The sequence below is a fragment of the Melospiza melodia genome, unplaced genomic scaffold, assembly GCF_035770615.1.
Source record: "Melospiza melodia melodia isolate bMelMel2 unplaced genomic scaffold, bMelMel2.pri scaffold_195, whole genome shotgun sequence".
NCBI classification, from domain to species: domain Eukaryota; kingdom Metazoa; phylum Chordata; class Aves; order Passeriformes; family Passerellidae; genus Melospiza; species Melospiza melodia.
The window spans coordinates 24,895-30,526 of NW_026948535.1; the positions used below are offsets into that span (position 1 = coordinate 24,895).

The following is a 5,632-nucleotide window of genomic DNA, read 5'->3' on the forward strand; positions in this document are numbered from 1 at the left end:
GGTGAAAAAAAAAACAGAGTGAAAAAAGTAAAAAGAGTTGGAGGAAAAAAGAGAGGGCATCCGGGAGGAGCGGTGCTGCCTCAGGTCCTTCCCCGCCCTGGGGCGAAGGACCCGTTTGATGCCCAGGAGGGACTGCAGCTCCCGGTGGCGGGGGACGGAGCCGTGGCTGTCAGCCCGAGACTACAACTCCCGGCAGGCCCTGTTGCCGGCGCGGCGTGTGACGCAGCGGCTGACGCGGCACGTGAGTGGCTGTCAGCCCGAGACTCCAACTCCCGGCAGGCCCTGCTGCCGGCGCGGCGTGTGACGCAACGGCCGACGCGGCCCGGCATTTTTCTCTAAATCGGCAGTAAATACAGCTGAGTAAAATTAGCTTGGTTTTCTTCCTTCTTTTGTAACTGAACTGTTTTTATTAAAAATTCTATTTGAATATGTAGAAAAAGTGGGGATGTCCTGTAATATATCGTAGCTTTTCTTGTTTACAGGGTGCTCAGAAAGCATGCGTCCCTTAGAGTCCCACAGAAAGGTTCTCAGTGGGCTCTCTATCAAGGTATGTATTTACAAATAAGTGATCCCTTTAGATATTTGCCTGTGTACCTTTTCCTGTAATTCAGAGCTTGCGTTCTGTGGGTTGTATGATAAAGCTGTAAAACATGTAAGAATGGTTTTGCAAGTCTGAATCGTTGAAGGCAGCAATAAGTGGATTTAGAGCCTGTTCTTGAGCAGACAAAGGGAAAAAGTGTGACTCTGATGCTGAACTTGTCATTTTTCATTTGACTTGTCTTGAATGATTTAGGAATAGAGAGAACTAGAAAAAGAGAGAAATAGAATCGATTATTGAGCAGTCCTCAAATGCTCACCATAATTCAGTGTAGAGCCAAAGGGAAGGGTGATGGAACAGAGCTCTGTGCTTTGGAAGGAAATAAATTTAAACCTGATCTCCGCACAGAGTCTCACTAACTTCTGTGGTTTTAAAATACAAAATACGTTTAGGAAGTGTTGGAAGTTAGTATTTTGGGAAAGAAACGGCAGTTCCACAGAACATTCCATTTCACAGAGGCTCTAGGAAGGATTCATGTTGTAACTGCTGTCACTGCAATCAGTTGGTGGTTCAGCCTTGAAACGTGCACTTGGCCTTCTATAAAGCGCTGTTTTGTTTGCCTTTCATTGCTATGAGTCTTGATAAATTGGAGAAGAGCCCAAGAGAAATTTTTCATCCCTTGATATAAAAGGTAGGAAGTGACTTTTTTTGGTTTGGTTCTTTTTCTTTATTATTTCCTGGAAATAAAAGTAATTAAGTATAGGTACTACTGGTTTGTTTCTTCCAGTAGCAGATGATAACAATAGCAGTAGTAATAGTAAAAATAATAATAGCAATGTAATACTACCTAAACTGTCTTTATCCATTGGACTGGCCATTTCAAATCAAAACTTCTAAACACAAATCAAACCATCATCCTTGTAGAATCTTTCACAGCAGCGGGCTAAAGATCCTGGTTTTGTTGACAGGATTTATTGGTTCTGGAAGAGCAAGAGGGAAGTACAAGCCTAACTACTTCTAGCTCACAGACCCGTCCAGTGAACCCAGCTTTGTGTTTTGGTGGGCTTTTGATGACTTTGAAATCAATTGCTCATTCCAGTAAAAAAAATTCATGTTTTTTTGAACGTGACAGCAGAAATAACTTTAGGCACCAACTGAATAATAATAGATCACCAGTTTAAGTTAAAAATTCATGCTATACTAACAAAGTTCAAAGGTAAATTATTACCTATTAGGAGATGGTATAAAGTGTATGTTCTAATGTGTAATGCAAAGATACATACATACCAGATAGTCCTTAGAGGAAACAAATTTTTTTGACTGCTGTTTGATTGTTTACCATACGATATTTGGTTTTATTTCCCAGGGATCGGTGAATTTTAACTTTGGAGTCCTCTATGCTAAGGATGCTCAGCTTACAGATGATGAAATGTTCAGTAATGGTGAGTTTTTCACGTTCTCTTTAATTGCTGTGCTGATCTGAATAAGAAAAAAACAAAAGCAAGAGGGAAAAAAAAGGATGGTTTATTATTTTTTACGCTGTTATGTTTGTTTCCTCAGTATTTGCTGCAGCTCTGCTTACCCAAGCTTTGTGTTCCTTCTGTCCCACTGGGAGTTGCCCAGTTTGGTTGCATCTGGTGAAATTCACCCTGAGACCTTACACAACTAGCTCAAACTACGTGAGAGCCATTTGCAGTTCTCTCCAGACACCTGGAGAATGGGTGACGTTTCTGAGGGTCTGGCAAGTGTACTTCTATCAAAACTCAGTCTGTGAAGTTTCTGGGGAAAACCCTTCTGTGTCCTGAAGGGTTCAAACTCCTGTGAGGATCCATTTATCAGGTGCTCACCTGGATGGTTCCAGCTCTTAAAGTGAACACTTGTACTCTTACCCTGTAGTTTACATCTATTGTATTTTTGTTATTTTGCAAGATTTTTTGTCTTTGCAAAATATTGTGCATTTCACTCTTTGGAACCTCTCAGATGGTTCTTTGGTGCAGCACCACCCCATGGGACACTTGGCTGCTGTCCTGAAGGGGATGGTCGCTAGAATTGTAAATTCTGGAGAGTTTATAAGTCTTCTGTCCCCAGGGAGGTACCATGCTTTGTTTACTTTTGTTCTGTTTGTTAGGCGCTGCTTCTCGTTGCAAGTATGAATTTCAAACTGCCCTGTTCTTATTTTAACTGTTTTCCTGGTTCTCTCCGTCCGACAGGGAAAGACTCTCATATCCTCGTCGTCGGGCTCGGTGCTGTCCAAGAAGATACAGAGACTAAAAAAATCATAAGCAGCAAAATATGACTGCAGGGAAAAGAAGCTGGAGAGAACAGAAGGTGATATTGTTATCCTTACCCTGTATTAGAAACATCCGCTGTGCTTTGATGCTGGCAGCTGCCAGGGGCTTGTTAGCTCTTTGTAGGCAGGTGTAGGTGTTCACTTGTAGGTTTTTTCTCTGGACAAGTCAATTCAAACTTTGCTAAGCTTATATATGCAAATTACTCTCTAGCACAGTCCAGCATGACATTTTTGAATGTTGTAAAAATACCATGTTACTTGGAAATTGCTAATGATGAGAAGCTTTAGGGGAAAATAAGATGTCAGTGTTGGGAGATGTGAGAAGAATTTTGAGGGGATGTTAGACTGAAATAAAGCACACTTGAAGCTGGACTGGCATGCTGGCAGATCCCCTATTAAACAGTAGTGCTGAGATTAGCCTGGGGGTTGCCCATTGTTTCTGTAGAAATAAATGTTTTCTGGTCTTCAGAAGTAAGCTGCTTTGAAAAGCTGGAAGGCGCAGCATAGTGACAATCCGTGTGCTTCGCATTAAAAATAGATTTCAGAAGGGTCCTAGGCTTTTGTCTTTTCCTAGAAGTCGATGTAATCCTGTCGAGGAGTTTTTAATTCTGTGCTGCCATGTCATCAATCAGGGCCCTGTCGTACTAATCATCATCCAGATGCAAAACAAAAAATCAGACCCCATCCCAAGCACTTAGAGCCCAGAATACGATTTCCTCAGGCTGCCATTTGTGTGCCATCGGTACTCACCATGGAAGCGAGCTGGGGATTGTTGCACCCGTTGGGAACAAACCGCTTCTTGTCACACAGAAATGGAATTGGGACGACGCCTCGGCCAGCCCCTCTCTGCCATCGTCTCCTGAATCTGCAGCAGAGCAGTTCCAGTCCATCCGGGCACGTGCAATCCAGTTCCTGATGATCTGAGCACACGGAGCAGCGCTCAGCTGCTGTGGGGGGCTCAGGGAAGGCAGTGTGTGCATTGTCATCTTCCTGAACCTACAGACAAATCAAAGTGAGAAGCCACAGGGTGGAAATCAGTTGCATATATGCTAAACAAAACTTGCAGGTTGTTTTTAAGAATTGTTTTTGCTTGTTCTTTGTTGTGCTTCTGTGCTTAGAAAACCTCCCTTTAAAATCAGTTCAGTTCATCAGTTGAACCTTTGTTTGCAGACCCTCAGTGAGCAGAATTTGTTGCAGACTCAGTGCACGCTGTGCCGGCCTCCCGGGAGTGTGAGGAGCTCATGTGTGCTACTTTTTGCTTTAGGACGCTCTGAGGTATTTATTCCTTTTGGGATACGTGATGAGAATTCCCAAGAGAGGTAGTTATAAGGTATGACATTGGGAAAAAGCCTGTGTGGTTGGAATGTTGTTGCTGTCAAAAGTTAATTTTTCCTTCATTCTTAGCCAGTAGTTAGCTTTTTGCTTTATTTTTGTGGTATCAGTATTTTATTGTTTAAAAAATTCCTTCAAAATAACTTCAGTGGTCGCCCACCAGTACCTTGTTCAGATTTGCCTATTTGCTTGTAGCTGAAATGTTCACATCTTGATTATCATTCTATTTAAGAAACTGCTGCCCAGCCAACTAATAACTGAATATCCATCTGTCTAGGACACGGGGAGAGGATTTAGGTAATGTCTTTGTTTCCAGAAAAAAGTTCCAGTGTACTTTCTAAACAGAGGAGAAGGGGGTGAAGACTCTGGGCTCTGATGCCGTTGGGGCACCCCAAGGTCCCCAGGAGAGGGAGCCCCACTGCGGTGCAGGAGCAGGTGTGTTCTCATCTAATATTGAACAAATTATAAATATGAAAATTATAAACATGAAAATATTTTTAAAATACTTAAATAAAGCAGGTTTTCTTTATTGGTCAATAGGCAGGGTTTTGATTGTAAAAATTATAAATACAAATAATATAAAGGTAGAAATCTAAGTTTAGAAATATATAATAAATACATACAGATAAATATAAAAATTAAAAATATAAGAAAAAATTAGTTGTAGCAGTAGATATTATACATAATTTAAATACTAATTTAAATCTATTTTAAAATTGTATATATATATCATAATTAATGTAATACATCCAAAGAAACGATAAATTAAAATATGAATGTATAATTATACAAAGTATAAATAAAAAATATTTCAATATCCTTTAAAAGAAGGGGTTTTTTTATATATTTGGTTAGAGACGGGGTTTTTATTTGGAATAATGGAAGTATTATAGAAGTATAAAACTAAATATAGAATTATACAGTCAATATAGAAAGATATTTATAAAAACACGAGCGAACAACGCCTCCTTCGGCCGAATGGAACGAGCTCAGCCGAACCAAGGCGAGACCGGCCGAACCTGACGGCCTCGAGCGAACCGAGGCCAGGCTTGCGAGGCTGCCTGAACCGAGCCGAGCTCAGCCGAACCGAGCCCGCTGCTCTCGTGAGCGCTAATTAGCGCGAGTGCGGTCACAGCCCAATGAGCTCCTGTGCCACGCCGCGCTCCCGATCGTGTCCGTGCGATGGCCGGGCCGCCCGCGGGACGCGGCAGCAGGAGAGCCCCGAGCCGGGCGAGTTTAACGTGAGGCGCCGCCGCTTGCCCGCCCTCAGGGAGCCGAGCTCAGCCGAACGCGCAGAGAGCGGCTCCGAGTTGGGCCGAAGCGAGCCGGGCCGCGCCGAGCGCAGAGAGCGGCTCCGAGTTCGGCCGAAGCGAGCCGAGCCGCACCGAGCGCACGGAGAGGCTCCGAGTTCGGCCGAAGCGAGCCGAGCCGCGCCGAGCGCGGAGAGCGGCTCCGAGTTCGGCCGAAGCGAG

General features: G+C 43.3%; 1 long non-coding RNA gene across 1 annotated transcript; it reads left to right on the plus strand.

The window, feature by feature from the left end:
* Positions 1–549: 549 nt before the first annotated feature.
* Positions 550–4,822, plus strand: LOC134433538 (uncharacterized). The gene is made up of 3 exons (XR_010031608.1): positions 550–1,229; positions 1,905–2,866; positions 3,550–4,822. It is a non-coding gene; the product is annotated as an uncharacterized LOC134433538 (long non-coding RNA).
* The last annotated feature ends 810 nt before the right edge of the window (positions 4,823–5,632 follow it).